This window comes from Anabrus simplex, chromosome 1, assembly GCF_040414725.1.
Source record: "Anabrus simplex isolate iqAnaSimp1 chromosome 1, ASM4041472v1, whole genome shotgun sequence".
NCBI lineage: Eukaryota > Metazoa > Arthropoda > Insecta > Orthoptera > Tettigoniidae > Anabrus > Anabrus simplex.
The window spans coordinates 174,552,527-174,580,002 of NC_090265.1; the positions used below are offsets into that span (position 1 = coordinate 174,552,527).

The following is a 27,476-nucleotide window of genomic DNA, read 5'->3' on the forward strand; positions in this document are numbered from 1 at the left end:
GGTGACAATGGAATAGGACAGTATTAGGAATGTGAAGGAAGCGGCCGTGGACTTAATTAAGGTACAGCCTGGTGTAAAAGTGGGAAACCACGGAAAACCATCTTCAAGGCTGCCGGCAGTGGGGTTCGAACCCACTATCTCCCGGATGCAAGCTCGCAGACACGCGGCCCTAACCGCACGACCAGCTCGCCCGGTAGGTCAATTATTTACATTAAAGCATTGATGGTCTCAACTATATCAAGGTCACTACATTCACATCTGCGAGGCAGTGAGTCGGCACTAAAGCAAATTCGCCAGCCCATTATGTAATTTTGATAAGATAATGATTCAGCTCTTTCATCAATATATAAACAATCTGAAGGCTGTTTTAAGTATACTAGCGTTGGAGAGTTGGTCGACTGAAGTAGTCCTGCTGTCGAGGAAACGTAAGTACCTTCATTCATCTTACCTCCGAAGAATGCTCACATGTCCAGGGATGATTCTTTTATAGCCAATGCTTAAACTGCGTTTCAGGTTTTGTGCGACTCCTGATATGTATCTCCCGAAATAATACTTTTATCTTTCATATATTAAAATTAGTGCTTCGCTACACGAATAAATTGCAATGAATCCGAAGAAAACATTTCAGCGATGAATAATGTTATTGGTTGTTTACGTCCCATTAACTACGTTTACTGTTTTTGGAGACACCAAAAGTCTGTCCCACGGGTGTTGTTTATCGTGCCTACCGACACGGGGCTGACGTATTTGTGCACCTTCAAATACCACCAGACTGAGCCAGGATCGAACCTGCCAACTTGGACTCAGAAAGACGCGCGTTAATCGTCTGAGCCACTCAGCCCAGATTGAATGACGTGGACCGTCGTACATAATCATATAAATACATACGTGAAGTAGGTCCATCGCGTTCTTCAATTCAAAGACCATATTACATTCATTTATATATATAGACAAATTCTTTCAAAATATTGTTCCTACCATACCTTTAAAAGGCCGTAGCCGTGTTGAAACACCGGATCCCGCGAGATCTCCGAAGTTAAGCAACATTGGGCCTGGTCAAGATTTGGATGGGTTGCCACTTGCTGTTGGTTGGAGGAGCGGAAAGGAACTGGCCACCCTGCCGTACGTAAACTCCGGCTCAGACACACCTCTGCGTAGGTTCGGACCTGCCTTCGGGCAAAATACACCTTCAGCTTACCTTTCTTTCTTTTTTTCTTAATCTGTTTACCTTCCAGGGTTGGCTTTTCCCTCGGACTCAGCGAGGGATCCCACCTCTACCGCCTCAAGGGCAGTGTCCTGGAGCGTGAGACATTGGATGGCGGGATACAACTGGGTAGGATGACCAGTACCTCGCCCAGGCGGCCTCACCTGCTACGCTGAACAGGGGCCTAGGTGGGGGATGGGAAGATTGGAAGTTATAGACAAGGAAGAGGGAAGGAAGCGGCCATGGCCGTAAGTTAGGTACCATCCCGGCATTTGCCTGGAGGAGAAGTGGGAATGCACGGAAAACCACTTCCAGGATGGCTGAGGTGGGAATCGAACCCACCTCTACTCAGCTGACCTCCCAAGGCTGAGTAGACCCCGTTCCAGCCCTCGTACCACTTTTCAAATTTCGTGGCAGAGCCGGGAATCGAACCCGGACCTCCGGGGGTGGCAGCTAATCACACTACCCACTACACCACAGAGGCGGGCCTTACCTTACCTTACCGTACCTTAAGAGACAGTAAGTTACATGTCGCTGTGCGAGCGAACCGTTGTATTCCACTGTGCTCTTCCTGTCCATTATTCGTCTTAGGACTGGTCACGCCTCCCAGCCACATACTGTATGAATATGCAGTCCATCAGAACAATTTTCGTTGTGCACTTTATCATAAAGCCTTTGTTGGTGAAACCTAGTGTTTACAGTGTACTATGTCTTCTGCGATGGACTACAACAATTTTGTTGTTTTCATTTATCTGTCTCAGAGCCGGTTCTACCACCTACTGGTAAATTAGCACGTAACTTGCCCTCCGCGTAAAAGGATGTTTACGTTCGACCACTCCCAGGTAGCGCTATCGGCAGCATAAAACGTCGTTACCCGGCGCGTAATTTATCGGCCACTTCGAGGGCCAATTAAGACTTTACCTGCCGGGCAAGTTTTGAGAGCTGAACATTATTAGCTGTATTTCTGGTGACATTAAACACAAATTAGCTTAGTATACTGAAAAAAGCATTATACTGTAACAGTGATCGATATTGTATTGCAGGATTTTGAACATTAATGCTTCCTTTGAGTTGCAACGGTCACACCAGCCTCTCGCATCGGTAGCGTAGGGAACACATTTTATACGTCAAGCTTTCGCAAAGAAACTCTAATCTATATATAGGCTATAAAATAAGAGTTTTGTCTGTACATTGCTCAGAATTTGAAAAGTATGGTATTTCTGTATCGGTCATGTCCACAGTAACAAAGAAATGCAATTTTTTCCTTTCCGTAATTTCTGTCTGTCTGTCTGTCTGTCTGTCTGTCTGTCTGTCTGTCTGTCTGTCTGTCTGTCTGTCTGTCTTGTACCGTACCCAGGGGTAAATACCCTCTAGGACGATGCCTCCATTCCTGTATGAACATCCGACTAACTCAGGGTTGGGCAGAGTGTGGGTTGATTGTCGATTGGGTCAGGATAAAAAGTCGAAGTTCTACACTAAAATAGCAATCAATAACAGGAAATGGAGGTATAACACGAATGAGAAACAATCATAGGGGTAAGATGGATTTATTAACAAATATCCCCGATCAAATCACACGAAAATAATTAAATCAGGAAAAAAAATTATTAAAAAAATGAACTCAAAGTGTAGAAACAAATCGAAATTAAAAACGTTAATGGAATGATTATACAAATTTGACATTAAAGAAACAAGTTCACAAAGAACATTTATAAAAATTAAGATTGAGTTTCTTCTTATAGTCCAATGTTTATGTTGTATGGCAACAAGTGTACGCAAACACTGCCATGTGGTATTTCCGTATGGAGTTTCACACTATTGCATCCCAACGATACGGTTTCAAAATTAAGTTAATCCCGAGAGTCGCCAAACTATTTCCGTAAAATAAAAGTTACATAATAAGAAAAATTACGACGGAAAGAAAAATAATTAAGACGCACCGGACGCTATGTAAGGTATGCAAAATACTAGGGGCAAATCCTACACTATATTTACAGCAATTCAAATAATCAAACTAAACATATATATACATCGGATATCGAGTAAAGTCTTAAATGCTACACTGCTTCTAATGTGAATCCCGGTTCACTACAAAAGATCTAGACAGAACTAGATGAACCAACGATACTTCAGCACTCGGGCTGTTCCCTTTAAAACCAACGAGACAAGGTATACAATCATAAATAATAATGTAGAAACATCATCCCGTAAGGGAAAAACATATAAATAATCCTTGATATCATGAAGAAAGCAATGGGCAACATTGCCTCCTTCTGCTGCGTTTGAGCGCTCAACAGCGCGGTCATCCGTCATGTACTTCCGGGTAGATTACGAGCTGTAAAGAAATATTGAACTCCGCTATGCTAAAGATTGGATTTTGTCTCCCGAGGCCGCCACAAGGAAATACTGTCTCTTTCACACATAGCGATAACACAGGCCAGGAATCAGCTTGCCATGAGATAACGCCCATCATCAACTACACGGAAACTCCCGTATATTTATTCCTTCTTGGCATGCTTGGGCCATTTAACAACATCAGACTCAATAGTCTGGAATTAACACTGTCCATTCTGATCACAATATACACTCAGAAGACACTAGGCAGGCACACACATCTGCATAATACTCTATCTTGTCAGGCTTACCATCAGCCTGCACCAATACATTATAATTCAGCATGCAATTATTATCTCATTATTCCTCATGAATCCCACTGGCCTTTCCACAAAACGAGACGCAGTTCAAGTCCTTGGCAGACCATCAGGCAAACCGAATCCAACTTAACTTCAAAGATCTTAATTTAACAACGACGTTCTGCAGCTCCTTCTGGCAGCTTCTGTAAAACCATGCATCATGCAAAATAGCTATACCTGTCTCTCTGAATAACCGAAATAAAATGAATTGATACGTGTTTGACGTAATATAAAATGAACCTGTCGATCTAGCCCTTCTAGCCTATATTTAAGGAAAACACGGAATATCCTACGCTAAGTACTATATTTACAACAATAACTGATCCTATCAATCCCTCATTTTCCCAAACATCTACTCATAAAGCAAAATGAAAATAAGAAAAACATGCATTAATCTCGTATCCGAATCTATCATAATAACAAAATTAAACAAATACATGCCGTCAGGCTTACTTTAAATGAAAATAAAAATTCTATCTACACTGCCCTAGTACCTTAACATAACTTACATATCATGCCGTAAATAATACATGCGTCTTACTTTACATTCTACATGACTCTCGGGAAACCAGGATAGCAGCTTACATCCCCACTACTTATGGGTTTACTCCATGTTAATCACAGCATTAACATGTGGGAATGCACTTCCTTCCTCTACAGGCGTATCCATCATCTTGCTGGAAAATAATTCACTGGAACACAGAAGACTATTATTGATAACCTCTTCACTGCTTAATGCTGCGAGCCGAGATACCCTTTCTTTTACCAGATCAGCTAACACACTGATTCACATATATATAACACACTTCACTTAAAGGGTAAAAACACAGTTTTTAAAGCAGCTCACGGTTCGGTACGGAAGTTCCACGCGAATACGCGCCCGTCGCGAAATAGTGAAACAATAGCACGTTTCCACTACTCTTGTTACTCAGCGGTCACTAAACACCGTCTTTACCAATTGAAAGTAAACTCTGCCAAAATTATACTATTTCATTTGCTCAAGCACAGTAAATATTGCGACTGCACAATTTGAAGTATCAATGAAACTCAGTTACTGTTACAGGAATGATACCACGTTAATCACGATCACCAGCCACAGAGTTAATACATCCGCACTGTGCAAATCTTTACCACGGAGATACAGAGTTGGTACATCCGTACTGCTCAAATTTTAACTACGGAATACAAAGTTAGTACAACCGTACTGCTCAAATCTTTGCTACGGACTGACGCTCTCCAGAGCTAAGGGTTACTGAGGAGGCTTCGGTACACCAATAATGTTGGGGTTCCCGGGTGTCTGAACTAACCACCAATCAGAGAGTTCGTCATGTATGATGACATAATACTTATTGTAATATATTTACAAAACAATGCTCAAACCCTAGCAAATCTCTTCCACCAATTTCTATAATACATTTCCAAATATATCTGACTTCAGAAACTGTGGAAAACCGATCTCTTACAGAAACTGACTTTATCCACAAAGCACGTTGGTCATCCTGGAATTAATATTTGGCGCGGTGTAGCCTCCAGGTTTGCCAAATCCCTAAGTTCCCATTGGCTGAAATATCTTGCTTGGTCAGCATCTAATACACGTGTCGATCCTTGCCAACGCTTGGGTACGCTATCCTTTCTCACGGTCATACGGAAATATGAAGCAACATCCAGCGAACCACTGTCTTGCTCAACATCCGGTATCAACTATCTTAGGATACGATGCTTTTACATATTAGACTGTAACTTTTCTGAATAAATTTCACATGTTTGGTCAAATAATATTCCAATGAATATTATGGGCCGGTAAGGATACGGCTCATCCCTCTCTCACCCAGGGAAAAAAAATGAATATGGAGTATTTATTTTTTTTCTTAATGTATTATTTGACTATTTATTAGCATCTGGATGTATACAATCTCTTTCCTTTAGTACTATTTGCCGTCTCGCAAATTTGTATTCTCTTCCCATAGTCTATCATTATCCTGGCGGATGTTGTAGTAGATATCAAGTAACGCGTGAAAACGTCGCTGCATACCACCACACTCTTCACAATCTTCTCCTCCTGAATAATTGTCTCTTTCCATCTGCGCGAAGTTGACATTCTCCGTGTCTTCTTCCGGGTCATCTGCTTCCATCATCACTGGTTCATCATTCGGGTTTTCCTCTTCTTCTCCATCATCTTCACTCTCATCTTCTGCCATCTCTCCTTCTTCTTCTTCTTCTTCTTCTGGGATGTCATCTATTCTAAGTTTCTGTGATCGTCATTGGGCTTTACTACCACTATTTCCTCTACTCTCATAATTAGGAGCATTGGGATTCAACCTGTTTTCCTGTTGCCTTACACGGTATTCCCTGTACGCAACACTTTCAGCTCCATGACATTCTTCATTACCAGTAGCTTGTATGGCTCTTCTCCACCGGTCTTCCTCCTGCCTTTTTCCTCTCAACTCTTCAACGTACTGTCTTGATTCTTCTCTTCTTTGGTCATGGTTCTCCTGGTAATTGCCTCTTCCTCCTCTGGGGTTTCGCTCCTTCTCGTCCCGACGATAATATGGTCTTCTGGGTCCACCATAATTTATATACTTGTATCTATAGGTCCTCCCGTTATTTCCGCTTGGATAGCTGTATCCTCGCTGATTTAGGCTGTTACCTTGATAATTATTTCTTCGAAACTGGTCTCTTCTATTTCTCCGCTGCCAGTTACCATCCTGATGTACAGCACTCCTGGTGGCTTGCTCATGTGTCGCTGTTTGAGTCCCTAAGCTTTGATACTCATTTCTCTTCCTTACTTTCGGTGGATTACTTCCTTCTTCCACCCCTACCGTATGAATAGCCTCAACATGCCTCAACCTTGGCTGGTTTTGACTAGATGTTAAGTCCAACTGTCTTAAAGTCAATTCCGCCTCTGCTGCAGTTTTGACATTAGCTGCAATTAATGTCCTCTGCACTTCAAGAGGTAGTTGCCGAGATATTGCTGCTATAATTTCGCTCTCGCTTGGGGGCATGTCCAAATCACGAAACTTGAGCATCTGAGAAATGCAAAAAGGAGAATACTTTGTTGGCGTCGTGGCCGGATACCTACGTGAATACAATTCCATTCTCAGTGATTGCTGCGTAGAAACGTCCCAAAACTTTTTAAGAAATGCCTCCTTAAACTACTCATATGTAGTAAATGTATAACGGAAAGCATTCGCCCATTCAGCCACGGTTTCGCCTAGAAATCTTTCTACTGTCCTTAATTTACGCTCTGGTGGTACCTTGTAATCTGCTAAGAAGTCATCAATTTCACGCAAGAAAGCTTTAGGTGTTCTCTCACCATTTCCTGTAAACTTCCGTGGTTTTTCTTCATTGCTCCGCATGATATTGTAAATAGGAACATTGTGTTTCATTCGGAGTTGAACAATGGACCTCCTGACGCGGTAACTGTAAAAGATCGCTCAACGCAACGTTATCGCTAACTTGTCTGGGTGCCTTCTCTATAATAGTTTGTTGAACTGTACATTTCAATTTACTAAGTTCTTTGTCCGTACGTAAATCCAACAATTCTAATTTATCCTTCATGTAGGCGATTTCCTTCTCAACAACCTCTATCTTCACTTGATTTTTCTGTGAAACTTCTGTCCACGTCTCCAGATTCGAACCAAGTACCTGTAGATCTTCCTTGTTCCTTGCCCGATCAGCCATTATCATGTCTTTGACTTTTTTGCCTGGTTCCGCGATGTCCTCCTTCATTTCCAATCGAATCTGAGTTTCTATTTCCTTCATTCTTTCCTCAGTCTCCTTTTGCTTCATCTTAAGTTTCAAATCAATTTTGTCTTCCGTTTTCTGCTGAGCTTCAGTAATTTGTTTACTGATGTCCACGGTGAACTCTTCCAACCTCGTCTCCGTGTCAATCCGTAACTTATCAATCGCGCCTCGCTGGAGTGTAATCTCTGCTGTAGCTTCTTCTACTGTATGCGATAAGTCTCCCAGCCGCTTATCTGTGCTAGTCATGTGTTCTGTCACCCGATCGGCGATTTCCTCAACAGAATCTCTAATCTTTTCAATTTGCGTCTGTGTTTTAAATTCTACTGTCTCTAGCTGTTTCACTAATTTTCCCATGCCTTCTAAACAGCATGTACGAACGAAGTCAATTTTCCCCTGTAACTCATTGGTCGCCACCTTTAGTTGCTCCTCAGTTTTCTCCGCCGCCTGTGTTAATTGTTCCTCAGTCCTATCTGCAGCTTGTTTAAATTGTTCGTCAGTCCTATCTGCAGCTTGTTTAAATTGTTCGTCAGTCCTATCTGCCGCTTGTTTAAATTGCTCCTCCAGCTTACTCGAAAGTTCATTCATACGCTCCTGCTCCCTTCTGTCCATCTCCACCAACAACTCCTCTATCGTCATCGCCATACCAAATACGTATTCGAGAAAACGCAGGGATGCTCGCCACTACCTAGTATCCTATACCGTATCTTGTGTACTCCATACGAAAACCATTTATTTTACTGAAAAGCTTCTATGATTTACGTTAATCATATACCAAGAAAACATGGCCTCAAAATTCGCCATATAGAAGCTTCCAATGATTTGGGATATTTATCTTCTGCCGCGCATAACAAACAAACGCGTTATCATAACTTTAAAAAGAAATTACTAATATTGTGGCCCCAATTTATTTTAATCCAAACATTAATTTTCCTGTCTTTTGGGCTCTAATCTAAGTACTGGACAACAGTACTGGACCATATTTACGATAAATACCTCCGACTCCAGACTAATATTCCAGCATAGGTTTACCAGTCCTGAATCATCAGCATTCATTGTAAATATCACCACCATTCTCTTAAGACTGAGGCGCTCTTAAGTTCCTAGCCTTACTCTAAATCAAATAAAATTATCATTACTGGCAATTGAAATTTGATCTGCACACAAATTCCAGGCTATGTCAAGATCAACACATGTCTGAAGGACACGTCATCGACCACTCTACCTCACTAGAGAAATCTTTTTATAGTTCTCTGACTCAAATAGAGTTCCTTTATTACTACGACACGCCTTACTTATCGGCTATGTTTCTCATTCTTCCTAACATAATTTAAATCAAACTTTTTTGCCGATGTCCCTAACGTAATGCATTTAGATTTTATTCTATTTCCTAAACACACGATTTCCGATGAAATCTTGCCCTTTCATGTCCGTCTACTATCATTCGTAGCACTGAACATGGGACTCTAGACTCAAGTTGTCTGAACGTTAGGTTGCCAGATTCCTAAGTTGCGCCTATGGTTCGAAATTACCTATCTACCTTTCTTAAATTTAAGCATTATCTGGATACCAATTATTGGTCTCTTCCAGCTTTCGAACCATGATCCTAATCCTATCTAGCCTTCGGAATAGCTTGTCAAATCACATTCACTCTCGCAAATCTCAATTTGACCTGCCCAAGTTTGTAAGAACAACCTAGACATCTTTGGGTAACACAAAAATACTCCCAGCGGGATACGAACATACGCCAAAGTGTCTATTTGCCCTTAGTTGCGGCGCCACATATATATGTACCGTACCCAGGGGTAAATACCCTCTAGGACGATGCCTCCATTCCTGTATGAACATCCGACTAACTCAGGGTTGGGCAGAGTGTGGGTTGGTTGTCGATTGGGTCAGGATAAAAAGTCGAAGTTCTACACTAAAATAGCAATCAATAACAGGAAATGGAGGTATAACACGAATGAGAAACAATCATAGGGGTAAGATGGATTTATTAACAAATATCCCCGATCAAATCACACGAAAATAATTAAATCAGGAAAAAAAATTATAAAAAAATGAACTCAAAGTGTAGAAACAAATCGAAATTAAAAACGTTAATGGAATGATTATACAAATTTGACATTAAAGAAACAAGTTCACAAAGAACATTTATAAAAATTAAGATTGAGTTTCTTCTTATAGTCCAATGTTTATGTTGTATGGCAACAAGTGTACGCAAACACTGCCATGTGGTATTTCCGTATGGAGTTTCACACTATTGCATCCCAAAGATACGGTTTCAAAATTAAGTTAATCCCGAGAGTCGCCAAACTATTTCCGTAAAATAAAATTTACATAATAAGAAAAATTACGACGGAAAGAAAAATAATTAAGACGCACCGGACGCTATGTAAGGTATGCAAAATACTAGGGGCAAATCCTACACTATATTTACAGCAATTCAAATAATCAAACTAAACATATATATACATCGGATATCGAGTAAAGTCTTAAATGCTACACTGCTTCTAATGTGAATCCCGGTTCACTACAAAAGATCTAGACAGAACTAGATGAACCAACGATACTTCAGCACTCGGGCTGTTCCCTTTAAAACCAACGAGACAAGGTATACAATCATAAATAATAATGTAGAAACGTCATCCCGTAAGGGAAAAACATATAAATAATCCTTGATATCATGAAGAAAGCAATGGGCAACATTGCCTCCTTCTGCTGCGTTTGAGCGCTCAACAGCGCGGTCATCCGTCATGTACTTCCGGGTAGATTACGAGCTGTAAAGAAATATTGAACTCCGCTATGCTAAAGATTGGATTTTGTCTCCCGAGGCCGCCACAAGGAAATACTGTCTCTTTCACACATAGCGATAACACAGGCCAGGAATCAGCTTGCCATGAGATAACGCCCATCATCAACTACACGGAAACTCCCGTATATTTATTCCTTCTTGGCATGCTTGGGCCATTTAACAACATCAGACTCAATAGTCTGGAATTAACACTGTCCATTCTGATCACAATATACACTCAGAAGACACTAGGCAGGCACACACATCTGCATAATACTCTATCTTGTCAGGCTTACCATCAGCCTGCACCAATACATTATAATTCAGCATGCAATTATTATCTCATTATTCCTCATGAATCCCACTGGCCTTTCCACAAAACGAGACGCAGTTCAAGTCCTTGGCAGACCATCAGGCAAACCGAATCCAACTTAACTTCAAAGATCTTAATTTAACAACGACGTTCTGCAGCTCCTTCTGGCAGCTTCTGTAAAACCATGCATCATGCAAAATAGCTATACCTGTCTCTCTGAATAACCGAAATAAAATGAATTGATACGTGTTTGACGTAATATAAAATGAACCTGTCGATCTAGCCCTTCTAGCCTATATTTAAGGAAAACACGGAATATCCTACGCTAAGTACTATATTTACAACAATAACTGATCCTATCAATCCCTCATTTTCCCAAACATCTACTCATAAAGCAAAATGAAAATAAGAAAAACATGCATTAATCTCGTATCCGAATCTATCATAATAACAAAATTAAACAAATACATGCCGTCAGGCTTACTTTAAATGAAAATAAAAATTCTATCTACACTGCCCTAGTACCTTAACATAACTTACATATCATGCCGTAAATAATACATGCGTCTTACTTTACATTCTACATGACTCTCGGGAAACCAGGATAGCAGCTTACATCCCCACTACTTATGGGTTTACTCCATGTTAATCACAGCATTAACATGTGGGAATGCACTTCCTTCCTCTACAGGCGTATCCATCATCTTGCTGGAAAATAATTCACTGGAACACAGAAGACTATTATTGATAACCTCTTCACTGCTTAATGCTGCGAGCCGAGATACCCTTTCTTTTACCAGATCAGCTAACACACTGATTCACATATATATAACACACTTCACTTAAAGGGTAAAAACACAGTTTTTAAAGCAGCCCACGGTTCGGTACGGAAGTTCCACGCGAATACGCGCCCGTCGCGAAATAGTGAAACAATAGCACGTTTCCACTACTCTTGTTACTCAGCGGTCACTAAACACCGTCTTTACCAATTGAAAGTAAACTCTGCCAAAATTATACTATTTCATTTGCTCAAGCACAGTAAATATTGCGACTGCACAATTTGAAGTATCAATGAAACTCAGTTACTGTTACAGGAATGATACCACGTTAATCACGATCACCAGCCACAGAGTTAATACATCCGCACTGTGCAAATCTTTACCACGGAGATACAGAGTTGGTACATCCGTACTGCTCAAATTTTAACTACGGAATACAAAGTTAGTACAACCGTACTGCTCAAATCTTTGCTACGGACTGACGCTCTCCAGAGCTAAGGGTTACTGCGGAGGCTTCGGTACGCCAATAATGTTGGGGTTCCCGGGTGTCTGAACTAACCACCAATCAGAGAGTTCGTCATGTATGATGACATAATACTTATTGTAATATATTTACAAAACACAGCTCAAACACTAGCAAATCTCTTCCACCAATTTCTATAATACATTTCCAAATATATCTGACTTCAGAAACTGTGGAAAACCGATCTCTTACAGAAACTGACTTTATCCACAAAGCACGTTGGTCATCCTGGAATTAATATTTGGCGCGGTGTAGCCTCCAGGTTTGCCAAATCCCTAAGTTCCCATTGGCTGAAATATCTTGCTTGGTCAGCATCTAATACACGTGTCGATCCTTGCCAACGCTTGGGTACGCTATCTTTTCTCACGGTCATACGGAAATATGAAGCAACATCCAGCGAACCACTGTCTTGCTCAACATCCGGTATCAACTATCTTAGGATACGATGCTTTTACATATTAGACTGTAACTTTTCTGAATAAATTTCACATGTTTGGTCAAATAATATTCACCGGGCGAGTTGGCCGTGCGCGTAGAGGCGCGCGGCTGTGAGCTTGCATCCGGGAGATAGTAGGTTCGAATCCCACTATCGGCAGCCCTGAAAATGGTTTTCCGTGGTTTCCCATTTTCACACCAGGCAAATGCTGGGGCTGTACCTTAATTAAGGCCACGGCCGCTTCCTTCCAACTCCTAGGCCTTTCCTATCCCATCGTCGCCATAAGACCTATCTGTGTCGGTGCGACGTAAAGCCCCTAGCAACAAATAATATTCCAATGAATATTATGGGCCGGTAGGATACGGCTCAGTCTGTCTGTCTGTCTGTCTGTCTGTCTGTCTGTCTGTCTGTCTGTCTGTCTGTCTGTATGTATGTATGTATGTACACGCATCACTAGAAAACGCCTAAAGAGAATTTAATGAAAATCGGTATGCAAAGTCGGGGAATAAGTCGCTACAATCTACGCTATAAATAATTTTATTCACGCTGATTGAAATAGTAGTTTAGGGCAAGGCCTAAAATTTTATTTTCAAATATTTATGTTTATTTATTTATTTCGTATGGCATGAGGATTGGTTATTAACTATATTTATACATTTGAGCTCATCAATACCTGCATTGCTGCTAAAGCTGAATGTCCAGTTTTGTTAGCCAACTCACAGCTTCATCACTGGCCTCGTGGATATCCTTTATTGTCCCACTGAATCTTCGGAGTGGGCACTCTGTGACGATATGTTGAACGGTCTGAGGCACATCAGAGCAGTCGCAATAAGGATCGCTGGTAATCTTCCACTTGTGTTTCCAGAAGTTGCATCTGCCATGTTGAGTTCTGATCCGATTAAGTGATGACCAGATTTTTCTGGGTAAGTTGAAACCAGGAGGTTGCATAACTGGATCCGAAATTAGACCTAATCTGTCAGGGTTTGAAGCTGCCCACCCATAGCGCCAGGCAGTGTTAGTATGAAATTCATCTTGGACTAGCCTCTTTCCTAGTAACCAAGAAGGTTTCCTAGATTTCAGCCTGAGATCTTCACTTAGGCAGTCTTGATGTATTGGTAGAAGAGGATTGTCACAGCATTTAACCCATTCTGTCTTCAGTGCCATTTGTCTTCGGAGATGAGGAGGTGGAATATTTGAAAGAACTGGTAACCACTCCAAAGGTGTGGATTGGATGGTTCCTGATATAGCCCTCATTGTATCGTTTAACTGAGTGTCTATCTTCTTTGTATGGGCACTGTTGAGCCATACTGGGCAGCAGTATTCGGCTACTGGGTATACTAACGCAAGTGCTGTAGTTCGGAGGGTGGATGCAGATGGGCCCCAGCTTGTTCCTGTGAGTTTGTGCAGGATGTTATTGCGGGTTTTGATCTTGGCAGATGTTTTGCGTACATGTTCGCTGTAAGTCAAAGATCGATCCAAGGTAACGCCTAGATATTTTGGATGAGGATTGAACTTCAGTATATGACCTCTGAATTGAACCTGAGGGACATAATTAGCTTGTCTGTTGCTCAAATGAAAGCAGCTGACCTCTGTTTTTGTTATGTTTGGTTTCAGTCGCCAGGTTTTAAAATAATTATTAATTCTGCAGAGATCTTTAGTGAGTATGGTTTCTGCTCCAGCAAAATCACTAGACTGGGCTGCCAAACAGATGTCGTCAGCGTATATAAACTTCCTAGCATTAGTTGAAGGTAGATCTGCTGTATATACGTTGAAGAGTAATGGGGCCAGTACCGATCCCTGTAGTAATCCGTCACTCAGTTTGTAAGTTTTACTTATGTTGCCATGTAGGTGTACTTCAATCATTCTATTAGCCAACATATTATTCAGCAGGGTGGCAAGCGTCTTACAAGGGATTAACTTCTGGAATTTGAGGATCATTCCTTTTCGCCAGACTGTGTCATATGCTGATGACAGATCTACGAACACTGCTACGGTCTTCTTTCGATCTTGAAATCCCCTCTCAATATGGGTGGTTAGGGCTAACACCTGGTCGGTACAGCTGCGGCTTGGTCTGAAGCCAGCTTGTTCAAGTGGTATGTGCTCTAGGATTTTGGTTGAGATTCTATTGTATATTACTCTCTCCAGTAGTTTGTAGCAGACACTTAAAAGGGCTATGGGTCTGTAATCTTCTGCATTGTCTCCACTTTTCCCTGGTTTAAGGATTGCTACTATTTTTGTTCTTTTGAGTATTGATGGTAGTTGTCCAACATGTAGGATATTGCTGTAAAATTTGGCAAGCCATTCGGTTGTTCGGGGGCCACAATGTATAAGGAATTCTGGGTATATTCCATCCAATATTTATGTTGTTAGTGGTCCTATCTTAATAAACATTGGTATGCAAAGTCGGGGAATAAGTCGCTATAGTCTAGGCTATAAATAATTTTATTCACGCTGAGTGAAATGATAGTTCAGGGGGAAGGCCTAAAACTTAAAATTTAAATATTTACATTATTAGTGGTTCTATCTCATTGAAAATTGGTATGCAAAGTCGGAGAATGAGCCACTACAATCTAGGCTATCAACCATTTAATTCACGCTGAGTGAAATGGTAGTTCAGAGGAAGGCCTAAAATGTAATTCCGAAATATTTATATTATCAGTGGTCGTATCGATAAGTACTACATCACCAAAGATATATTGAATTAAATTTCCGACCATTTATGTGTTATACATTTTTACCGTACCGGCTATGATAACACAGATATTCATGAAGTTGTATTTTTGTTGCTAAATCCATATCAACGCCGACCCACGAGAAAATGGGTTACCTAACAGAATTGAATGAAAATCGGTATATAGAGTCGGGGAATAAGAAACTACAGTCTAAGCTATAAATAATTGTATTCACCCTGGATGAAATTGTAGTTTAGGGGAAGGCGCCTAAAATGTAACTTTTAAATACCTATGCTATCGGTCCTATCTAAAAGTACTACATAACAAAAGTTAGCCTATAGAGAATACAATGTCCGGTCATTTATGTTTTATTCAGTTTTAACGTACCGACTATGATAAGAGTGGTATTTCAGAGTCGGAAGAAAACTATATGTGAAGGTCTGCAATATCGAAAGCGTATAACATTGATCAACAATAACATTACATTGACTATTGTTTGTTGTGATGTTCTTTGTCTCTTATGCTGCCTCTCAACTCCGATAGATGGGATTACTGCTGCGTACCGAGTATAATAGCCTGACAGAATATTGGTAGGAAATAGACTGGGAGTTAGAAAACTTTCTTCTTTAGCTTGCCATTCCTCTGGTTCGTACATTTTCTGATACAGCTGGTACGTAACACACTGGTTCATCATAGAATTCCAGATATTCGATCCCTACTCTGACGCACTGTTTTGAATGAGCAGTCGGCTTACTTAAGGCAGAGGCTCCCTTAGTAGAGTAGTAGTAGTAGTATGGCCTGGTCTAGAATCACAGTTAGGGCTATTCCAAATTATAGCAACACAATTCACTAAATAACTAAAAATTCAACCCTGAAAAGAGCCGTTTCTTAAGAAAACCTTTTTCCTCTTCATTTTTATTAAATTCTACATTCATCTTATTCCAAACTAGCTGATGTACCCATGCTTCGCTACGGAATTCTACAATGTACACAGAATTCTAGCTTGAGTAGTGTACACGTTGTAAGATTGTATGAAATTGCATAGCTCTTAACGTTACCCTAGAAACGCGACGGGGAAGTCACCAAACGTCTTTTCTCATATGAAGACTGAGTTAAGGAATTTTCACTGTAATGGTAGACTCACTTGCATATCATCAGTCACAATCAGGTTGGTGTGCTTTCATTATAATTATAGACACTCACTCTCCACCTGCCTTTTTACATCCTCAGAAAGACTGTCTTAGTGGTTTTCCCAACTGAAATGAACATAACAATGACGTCAGTAGGAATGGCGTGATTAAAAGGAATGCTTTCATATGAAATATTCGATCAAATGAAAAACCACACATTTTCTTTCTTTTAACGAACAGGACTATGCTGCGATCGAACAGTCCACAGTTCCAGGGCTGGTATAACCAAGCCGCAGACTTCCGTGAGCCGTGAACACTCTTCGTCCCTTTTCGGCGGGAAGGGGTTCGAATAGTGGCGACTCCCAGGGCAAAAAGTATGCCCTTTTACTGATCTGTTTCCTTGGAGTAAGCGATGAGTCGGAAATTATCAATTCACTACAATGGCGGCGGAAAAATCTATCTGACTTTGAACAAATTTTTCCTCCAAGCCAGAGGAGAAACCTCTTCACTGCTAATTTGTAATAAAATGAATGAAGAATTTAATAAAAGTGAAGAGGAAAAAGGTTTTCTTAAGAAACGGCTCTTTTCAGGGTTGAATTTTTAGTTATTTAGTGAATTGTGTTGCTATAAGTTGGAATAGCCCTAATTGTGATTCTAGACCAGGCCATACTACTACTACTACTCTACTAAGGGAGCCTCTGCCTTAAGTAAGCCGACTGCTCATTCAAAACAGTGCGTCAGAGTAGGGATCGAATATCTGGAATTCTATGATGAACCAGTGTGTTACGTACCAGCTGTATCAGAAAATGTACGAACCAGAGGAATGGCAAGCTAAAGAAGAAAGTTTTCTAACTCCCAGTCTATTTCCTACCAATATTCTGTCAGGCTATTATACTCGGTACGCAGCAGTAATCCCATCTATCGGAGTTGAGAGGCAGCATAAGAGACAAAGAACATCACAACAAACAATAGTCAATGTAATGTTATTGTTGATCAATGTTATACGCTTTCGATATTGCAGACCTTCACATTTAGTTTTCTTCCGACTCTGAAATACCACTCTTATCACAGTCGGTACGTTAAAACTGAATAAAACATAAATGACCGGACATTGTATTCTCTATAGGCTAACTTTTGTTATGTAGTACTTTTCGATAGGACCAATAGCATAGGTATTTAAAAGTTACATTTTAGGCGCCTTCCCCTAAACTACAATTTCATCCAGGGTGAATACAATTATTTATAGCTTAGACTGTAGTTTCTTATTCCCTGACTCTATATACCGATTTTCATTCAATTCTGTTAGGTAACCAATTTTCTCGTGGGTCGGCGTTGATTTGGACTTAGCAACAAAAATACAACTTCATGAATATCTGTGTTATCATAGCCGGTACGGTAAAAATGTATAACACATAAATGGTCGGAAATTTAATTCAATATATCTTTGGTGATGTAGTACTTATCGATACGACCACTGATAATATAAATATTTGCGAATTACATTTTAGGCCTTCCTCTGAACTACCATTTCACTCAGCGTGAATTAAATGGTTGATAGCCTAGATTGTAGTGGCTCATTCTCCGACTTTGCATACCAATTTTCAATAAGATAGAACCACTAATAATGTAAATATTTAAATTTTAAGTTTTAGGCCTTCCCCCTGAACTATCATTTCACTCAGCGTGAATAAAATTATTTATAGCCTAGACTATAGCGACTTATTCCCCGACTTTGCATACCAATGTTTATTAAGATAGGACCACTAATAACATAAATATTTGAAAATTAAATTTAAGGCCTCCCCCTAACTACCACTTCAATCAGCGTGAATTAAATTATTTATAGCGTAGATTGTAGCGACTTATTCCCCGACTTTGCATACAGATTTTCATTAAATTCTCTTTAGCCGTTTTCTAGTGATGCGTGTACATACATACATACTTACATACATACATACATACATACATACAGACAGACAGACAGACAGACAGACAGACAGACAGACAGACAGACAGACAGACAGACAGACAGACAGACAGACAGACAGACAGACAGACAGACAGAAATTACGGAAAAGTAAAAATTGCATTTCTTTGTTACTGTGGACATGACCGATACAGAAATACCATCCTTTTCAAAATCTGAGCAATGTACAGACAAAACTCTTATTTTATACACTGACTGACAGTGACAATGCAACACCAAGGAGGAGTGGTTCGAAAGGGATGAAAGTTGGGGAAAAACAGAGACGGCACGGACGAATAATTGATGTTTATTTCAAACCGATATGCAGGTTACACAATGCGCACGGCATCGACTCAGTAGGATGTAGGACCACCGCAAGCGGCGATGCACGCAGAAACACGTCGAGGTACAGAGTCAATAAGAGTGCGGATGGTGTCCTGAGGGATAGTTCTCCATTCTCTGTCAACCATTTGCCACAGTTGGTCGTCCGTACGAGGCTGGGGCAGAGTTTGCAAACGGCGTCCAATGAGATCCCACACGTGTTCGATTGGTGAGAGATCCGGAGAGTACGCTGGCCACGGAAGCATCTGTACACCTCGTAGAGCCTGTTGGGAGATGCGAGCAGTGTGTGGGCGGGCACTATCCTGCTGAAACAGAGCATTGGGCAGCCCCTGAAGGTACGGGAGTGCCACCGGCCGCAGCACATGCTGCACGTAGCGGTAGGCATTTAACGTGCCTTGAATACGCACTAGAGGTGACGTGGAATCATACGCAATAGCGCCCCAAACCATGATGCCGCGTTGTCTAGCGGTAGGGCGCTCCACAGTTACTGCCGGATTTGACCTTTCTCCACGCCGACGCCACACTCGTCTGCGGTGACTATCACTGACAGAACAGAAGCGTGACTCATCGGAGAACACGACGTTCCACCATTCCCTCATCCAAGTCACTCTAGGCCGGCACCATGCCAGGCGTGCACGTCTATGCTGTGGAGTCAATGGTAGTCTTCTGAGCGGACGCCGGGAGTGCAGGCCTCCTTCAACCAATCGACGGGAAATTGTTCTGGTCGATATTGGAACAGCCAGGGTTTCTTGCACATGCTGAAGAATGGCGGTTGACGTGGCGTGCGGGGCTGCCACCGCTTGGCGGCGGATGCGCCGATCCTCGCGTGCTGACGTCACTCGGGCTGCGCCTCGACCCCTCTCACGTGCCACATGTCCCTGCGCCAACCATCTTCGTCACAGGCGCTGCACCGTGGACACATCCCTATGGGTATCGGCTGCGATTTGACGAAGCGACCAACCTGCCCTTCTCAGCCCGATCACCATACCCCTCGTAAAGTCGTCTGTCTGCTGGAAATGCCTCCGTTGACGGCGGCCTGGCATTCTTAGCTATACACGTGTCCTGTGGCACACGACAATACGTTCTACAATGACTGTCGGCTGAGAAATCACGGTACGAAGTGGGCCATTCGCCAACGCCGTGTCCCATTTATCGTTCGCTACGTGGGCAGCACAGCGGCGCATTTCACATCATGAGCATACCTCAGTGACGTCAGTCTACCCTGCAATTGGCATAAAGTTCTGACCACTCCTTCTTGGTGTTGCATTTGCTCTGTCAGTCAGTGTATATATAGATTAGCAGTGAAGAGGTTTCTCCTCTGGCTTGGAGGAAAAATTTGCTCAAATTCAGATAGATTTTTCCGCCGCCAGTGTAGTGAATTGATAATTTCCGACTCATCGCGTACTCCTAGGAAACAGATCAGTAAAAGGGCATAGTTTTTGCCATTGGAGTCGTCACTATTCGAACCCCTTCCCGCCGAAAAGGGACGAAGAGTGTTCACGGCTCACGGCAGTCTGCGGCTTGGTCATACCAGCTCTGGAACTGTGGACTGTTAGATCGCAGCTTAGTCCCGTTCGTTAAAAGTGAGAAAATGTGTGTTTTTTCATTTGATCGGATATTTCATATGAAAGCAATCCTTTTAATCACGCCATTCCTACTGACGTCATTGTTATGTTCATTCCAGTTGGGAAAACCTCTAAAACAGTATTTCTGAGGATGTAAAAAGGCAGGTGGGGAGTGAGTGTCTATAATTATAATGAAAGCACACCAACCTGATTGTGACTGATGATATGCAAGTGGGTCTACCATTACAGTGAAAATTCCTTAACTCAGTCTTCATATGAGAAAAGACGTTTGGTGACTTCCCCGTCGCGTTTCTAGGGTAACGTTAAGAGCTATGCAATTTCATACACTCTTACTCACAACGTGTACACTACCCAAGCTAGAATTCTGTATACATTGTAGAATTCCGTAGCGAAGCACGGGTACATCAGCTAGTAGGATCTAAAATCAAAACCTTTTCGGAAATAATTTCAAATGGCGTTTAATTTTCTACTTTTTCAGTTTTCAGACACCAGGTATGAGTTAGTCCTATGTATCCCAATTACCCACGCTTCTTCGTAGCATAATGGCTAACGCGCTTAGTTCGTAATGGGAGGTTTTCAGGTTCGAGTCTTCAAAAATAGCCAGTCTTTTTTTATCTTCGTTATTAGCGTTGTATTAATCTGTATGCCTGTTTACACACGTTCTTTTGTTTAATATATTTCATTGAAATGTTTAATCACAATATTATGTCTACTAGGAAAATGCTTTATATGTGTGCAACTTAAAGGAAGTGATGTTACGATTAATATAGCATATAGGACTGTCGCCCAGGTAGCAGATTCCCTACCAGTTTTTTTACATAGTCTTCTTGTAAATGATTTCAAAGAAATTGTAAAATATTCCATTCCCGAATTCCTCTTCTTATGATGGATATTTACCCCGATCAGTTCTTTAACAGTACCTTCCAACTTTATCTTCATAAAGTTAAACATTAGAATGAAATGCATTATCAATAAATGGAGGCATGTAGAACTAAGCGAGGTCACAGAGCTAGTTGCAAATAGAGTGTCGTGGAGATACTTAATCAATTCATAGAAGCCTGCAGATAGAATGCTCAAAGGCAAGTCCGTAAGGAAGATGTGGGTGTATATACGTAGGTCTATATGGAAGCGCGTGAAAAAAGAGTTAAGAACAACGGCAGGGAACGAAAATACATTTTTAATGTAAATTAGAAAGACGATGAAAACCTGCCCACCTTCTATTACGGAGCGAGCGACTTGTCCAATCTACTATGAGAATACGCTGCCTTACATGACAAGTTATAACTGGCGTAAGAAAATGTAATCTCGAGATTTTAATCCCAATTAGGTATTGATTTTGAAGCTCATAGGTTAAAATCACGAAAGCTTGACATAAATCGTTGTCCATAACTCTTAAGACTCCCCTTATTAGGCTTTTTGATGATGATCAACGGATGCAAGCACAGGAAAATAAGACAATCAAAATGAGCTTTCATACAACTGACGATAGATAGCACCACACTCGAAAGCGAGAAGTCGCTCAAAATCAGTCTAGCCAACTCCGTATATCGGTGTCTAGCTCCGGGTAGCTACCCAGAGCTTGCGCGGAGGTGGTTGCACGCAAGGCAAAATACCAGCTGATTTACATCCCCAGGTAGTTTACCTCCCGGGCAGCTGCCAGCCACTTTACCAGCAGATGGTAGAACCGGCCCTCAGTCTTATTCTTGCCCTTAACAAGATGAAAGTGACTGAGGTATGAGCGATGCTAGCAATGCCATTTCTTATGCAGCCAGTCTCTGCTATGAATGGTGTGAAAATGTTGCTCATAGGGTCGGTTGGTGCATTGACTATGTAATAGCAACATCTGGATCAGTGAGGAAAGCAACGGGAAACTACCTCAGTGCTCTCTTCCCTCGAACGCCTCTTCAGTGATGCCTAGGTCATTTATGACAGTTTAATGGCGAAGCTGTTCAGGATCCAAACAGTTTTCGGGCTGATGACTGAACATATATATCTTACCATACAGTACTGTATGTTTGCATGACGTATTTACGCATTCCTACAGTATAATGCATTTAAGGCTCATTTTCCTTTACGCATTAGCATAGGAAAAGAACAGAACGAGTTCCTGAGTAAGATGACTTCAATGTGTTGTACTTCAGATCGTTGAAAATTAGTTTCGTATTAGGTGAAGAAGCAGGCCTCGAAGGCTAGGGGTAGCATGCCTGTCTGTCATTCGGAGGAACCGGGTTTGATTCCTGGCCAGGTAAGGGATTTTTACCTGTATCTGGGCAAGGTTCGAGGTCCGCTCAGCTTACGTGATTACGATTGAGGAGCAATGTGACGGTGAGATGGCAACTCCCGTCTAGAAAGCCAAAACTAACGATCGCGAGGATTAGTCTCACTGACCTTGCGTCATCTCGTAATTTCCAGGCCTCTGGGCTGAGCAGCGATCGCTGGGTAAGCTAAGGCCCTCCAGGACTGTAGCACCATGGGGGTTGTTTGTTTACAATATGAAAAGAATCCGCACGCTTGCGAATTTAAGCACCTTTGCTTCTGAGCATTAACTCGGCTCGGCCTCGTCAAGAAGTTTCGGGAATTGTCGATTTTTTTAAGTATTCGAGAGTACCATGATTTCTGGATCCAACTTCTAATTTTCTAAGGTACCTGAATATACCTCTTTAGTTCATGCATCATTTTCATTATCATACCAATTTTATACATAACTATGTTTCACATCATCTTTTATTTATCGACATACAGTACATTTTCTCCATAGATATCGAATATATCCCTCGACACATCCTACCTATTTGATAATAAAAATTCAGTTTTAGATTCAGGAAACATTTAAGCCCACGTTATGTATATGAGTCACAAATTCTAACCATTAATTAATACTTACCTCGATAGAATTTTAAGAATTTAAAAATCTTTGTAGGGATCCTGGTGATGTCAATTTCTCAGGTACTAAATTCTATATTCATACGGGACCGTTTAAGTGCCCCCTTTAATGTTGGATACCTACTTGGGAGCCGATGACCTTCGATGTTAGGCCCCTTAAAAGAACAAGCATCATCATCATCATCATCATCATCATTCACCAACCTGTATACATGGATATTTTTCCACTTCCATTTCTCTCACCAGCCTTAATCTGACATCATGTAAGTATGAATGTTGCATAAATGTAAATAATAACATGCCGTAAAGGGTTTTACAAATATCCGTATTTTAAAAAGGGATGCATGTTCCATGTTTCATATCTGTAGGACTGGACGGAGATGATAATGATCAATATCGTGTCGGCTTGTTAAAAAAATTTAATTCTCCAGTTTATTTATTATTCAACTGAAATCACTGAGACAAGTGACATTAATGATACAGTATTACAAGCTGAAACACATCAAAACATGACGATGAATGCGGTAAATACTGTATTAGTGAAGGATTTTTTTTTGCTAGGGGCTTTACGTCGCACCGACACAGATAGGTCTTATGGCGACGATGGGATAGGAAAGGCCTAGGAGTTGGAAGGAAGCGGCCGTGGCCTTAATTAAGGTACAGCCCCAGCATTTGCCTGGTGTGAAAATGGGAAACCACGGAAAACCATTTTCAGGGCTGCCGATAGTGGGATTCGAACCTACTATCTCCCGGATGCAAGCTCACAGCCGCGCGCCTCTACACGCACGGCCAACTCGCCCGGTTAGTGAAGGATTTTCGTATATACAATTACTGCACAATTATTTCTTTTGGCACTGTTGCAAATTTAAAGACGTCAAAAGTTCACACTCTTGACATTGCAGCGTATAAATGGCTGTAGCTGAAAAGTGATTGACGTAAATAGAGATACATATTGCATGTTTTCCCTTGAACGTTATTGATCGTGATACAAAGTTTCAAGCGAATTGGACATTGATGCCTCTTAAAAGGTAATTGAAAAGTTTTGATGAAGGTGTTAAATCAACTCGAGGAATTAGAGCACTCTGTCCAGCTTTATCACCATTTATTATTTCCAAATCTAAACTGTTTTCGTACATTTTTCGTACAATTAATCTGGTTACGTTTAGGAGCCCTTGGGAAACCTTCTGATTTCTAACGAGCATAACTATGGTTCTAATTTTCAGAGTAAAATATGTGGGGGCAAACCACTTAATTCACAGGAATTCAAGAATTCTGCAGAAAATTAAAATAGCTGGCGTTCATCTTCAGTCGTTTGTGTATATTTTCGAACTATCGGGTATAAGCTCAATTTCATTACAGTGTTCAATCTTTTGTGTAAGAATGGCAATTTTCGAGACAATTTTCGAGACATAAATGACATCTTTCACAGAGGTGAACGTTTTGACATAAATATAAATCACGGTATCGTCATGTGCTAAATTCTCAATAACATTTGATACCTCACCAACCACCGAGGGGAACTTGCCGTTACCAATTTCATGAAAAAATAAGTGAATTCTATTTTTGAGTCTTTGCCCTGATGTTTTCATTTAAGCGGCGTATTTTTATGAAGGGCCAAAGAGGAGAGTATTTAATATTATTATGAATAATTGTTTGTCGAGCAGCATATGGCATCATCATCATCATCATCATCTGTTTACCCTCCAGGTTCGGCTTTTCCCTCGGACTCAGCGAGGGATCCCACCTCAACCGCCTCAAGGGCAGTGTCCTGGAGCTTCAGACTCTTGGTCGGGGATACAACTGGGGAGAATGACCAGTACCTCGCCCAGGCGGCCTCACCTGCTATGCTGAACAGGGGGCCTTGTGGAGGGATGGGAAGATTGGAAGGAATAGGCAAGGAAGAGGGAAGGAAGCGGCCGTGGCCTTAAGTTAGGTACCATCCCGGCATTCGCCTGGAGGAGAAGTGGGAAACCACGGAAAACCACTTCCAGGATGGCTGAGGTGGGAATCGAACCCACCTCTACTCAGTTGACCTCCCGAGGCTGAGTGGACCCCGTTCCAGCCCTCGTACCACTTTTCAAATTTCGTGGCAGAGCCGGGAATCGAACCCGGACCTCCGGGGGTGGCAGCTAATCACACTAACCACTACACCACAGAGGCGGACAGCATATGGCATAACAGGCAAAATATGCCAGAAATCACCCCCCTCCCCAGGAGCAAACATATTCCCACCAAAAGGAATTTAGTTACCTATAATAGCTTTCGGAAGACAATAAAGGCTACTTTAAGGAAAATCTTTTCAATTTGAGCTTCATCAGCTGTACTAATCGAATATCGACTGCTGATTTGGAATTTATTTTTAATCCAGACATCGAACTCATTTAAATTTAGAGGAATTTTGAAAGTAATGTGCACTGTTCGATCATTGCACTTTTGTATTAATTATCGGAACCATAGATGAAAAATGTATTCTTGACATTTGTGTTGTTTTGTAGAAGCACGTCATTGATTTTTTTTAGTAAGTGAAAGTTGTTTCTTATTTATTATGATCACCGTGTCGGTCAAATCAAAATTGACAATTGACACATTAGTAGTTTCCTCGTAGTACAGGTACATTCCTTCGGCTTTCCAAGACAGTGAATTATGACACGGATGATCGACTCACTTCGCTAACTTCTGGAATGGAAGAAATTCACCCAATCAGTGTTAAAATTATGACAAGGAGAAGAAAACATTTAAATTCCTTTCAATCTAACAAATGCAGGGAGTGAAGATATGGAGAAAAAATCGTTGGAATTTCTCTGAAATCACTTCAACACAGCGAATATAGGGAAAGGCTAAGAAACATGTGACAGGATTTTAGTTACTTACGTCGGTTAACACAGTACCTGCTCAAACTGACGATCTCCATGGTTGAGACATAGCTGCGCGCGATGTCGTAAGGACCGTTTGGCACGTTGCAACATCCGTAGGGTAACGGATCGGCATGTCTCGGTGATGACCTGTCTATGCCCTATGGTGACCAAGAATGGCCAGCTCATGTTGCTATACCAGTTGTTTTACATGGTCCTCCAGGAGAAAATTCAGGTACGTAAGAGCAGGTGATCCAGCGGGCTTTGGGACAAGTCCTCCCCTTTCCATCCATTTAGCAGGATACGTCGCATAGTGACAATTCCGAACGAACACCACCGCGTGCGGTGGAGCTCCATCATGTTGAAACCACGTACTGCAGCGGTTAAGGAGTGCATATGTTCCAACAACGGCGTTAGTTCATCTTGGAGAAACCGTAGATTGCGTTCTCCTGTTAGATGGCCCTCAGATAAATGGGGACCAATGAGATGATCACCCACGATGTCACACCATACATTCATGCTCCACTGTATCTGAAAAGTTACTTATCGTACACAGTGGGGATTATCCACACTTCAGCAGTGCATATTATGGCGATTAACGGTTTCATTGTAGTGGAAGCGACCTTTCTGGGAAACGAACCCGGCATCCATGGAGCTTGTCAAGTGAAGGAATGAAGAGTGGTTATTATCCATTTACGGTCCGGCTCCATGGTTAAATGGTTAGTGTGCTGGCCTTCGGCCACAGGGGTCCCGGGTTCGATTCCCGGCAGGGTCGGAAATTTTAACCATCATTGGTTAATTTCCCTGGCACGGGGGCTGGGTGTACGTGTTGTCTTTATCATCATTTTATCCTCATCACGACGCACAGGTCGCCGACGAGCGTCAAATCGAAAGACCTGCACCTGGCGAGCCGAACCCGTCCTGGGATCTCCCGGCACTAAAAGCCATACGCCACTTCACTTCATCCATTTACGAGGTTAGTGAATGTTTCGTTAAGGTTCCTCATATCTTTTTAAGTCACCACTGATCAGCATTTAGAGCTGTAGCAGGGCGGAATAATTATCGGTTTTTAACCTAGTCTTTTCTTAAATGGTTTCGAAGAATTCGAGATTTACCAAACGTCTTCGTTGGTAAATTATTTCCATCCCTAATTCCTCTTCCTTATCCTCTGGAATTCCAAACTTTGATATAGATGTTGATTCCCATAGGGGAACCATAATCTGATGGCCAGCAGGCATCAATTTTTGGTAATGAGACAAAGTCTCTCATATTGCACTGACACTGCAATGGCTCCATGTAGCCTACACAGTAGCCTGCACGGTATATACTAGCCATGCGTCTTGGTGGGTGTGCTATGTACCAATTGATGAGCCCAACTTAGCACACGGGGACGAAACGCTGGCAACCAGAAATGCGTTAGCTGAAAAATTTATAATGTCCAATAACGGACCATTTATATTGGTATTCCAACCTTTGTCGGGGAAGTCCACAGTAATTACACCCCCCCCCCCCAATCGAAAATTAAAAAATGGGACCTGGTGGTTCCACCGATCCCAGATATA

General features: G+C 41.6%; 1 protein-coding gene across 1 annotated transcript in view; it reads left to right on the top strand.

Annotated features, from left to right (window-relative positions):
* The first annotated feature begins 385 nt into the window (after nucleotides 1-385).
* Nucleotides 386-27,476, top strand: part of LOC136863563 (methyl farnesoate epoxidase) — a 78,394-nt gene continuing 51,303 nt past the window's right edge. Inside the window, exon 1 of the mRNA XM_067139946.2 lies at nucleotides 386-425. The gene's annotated coding sequence lies outside the window, so the exon portion shown is untranslated. The remainder of the gene's footprint in view (nucleotides 426-27,476) is intronic.